Source organism: Acanthisitta chloris, unplaced genomic scaffold (assembly GCF_000695815.1).
Source record: "Acanthisitta chloris isolate BGI_N310 unplaced genomic scaffold, ASM69581v1 scaffold38273, whole genome shotgun sequence".
Classification (NCBI taxonomy): Eukaryota; Metazoa; Chordata; class Aves; order Passeriformes; family Acanthisittidae; genus Acanthisitta; species Acanthisitta chloris.
Window position 1 is genome coordinate 3,984 of NW_008663892.1, and position 426 is coordinate 4,409.

A 426-nucleotide genomic window follows, 5' to 3' on the forward strand; every position below is an offset into this window, starting at 1 on the left:
GGCACAGCGCTGGCATGATCGCCCCCACCACCATCCTCTCCATCCTCTTCGCCATCCTCCTGGCTGGCCTGGTGGCCATGCTCATCTTCTGGGGGTGAGTGACTCCACCACATCCCACCCAGGAGCCGGGATGGGTGCTGGGCGTGCGGGACTGGCATCAGAGGGTGACACTGTTCTGCTGTGCTTCCCCACCCTCATCCCTCACCCCCTTCCCTCCCCAGCTCGGACACCTGCGGCGGCAGCAGCACCTTCAGCAAGCCGGACGCGGTGTCTGTGCGGCGATACAACACCCACCACGTCTACGAGCTGAGCCCTGCCCGGCCCGGCTCTGTGCCCTGCCCAGCCCGGCTCTGAGCGCTGCCCAGCCCGGCTCTGAGCGCTGCCTCCCGGCTCTGAGCGCTGCCCAGCCCTGCTCTGAGCGCTGCC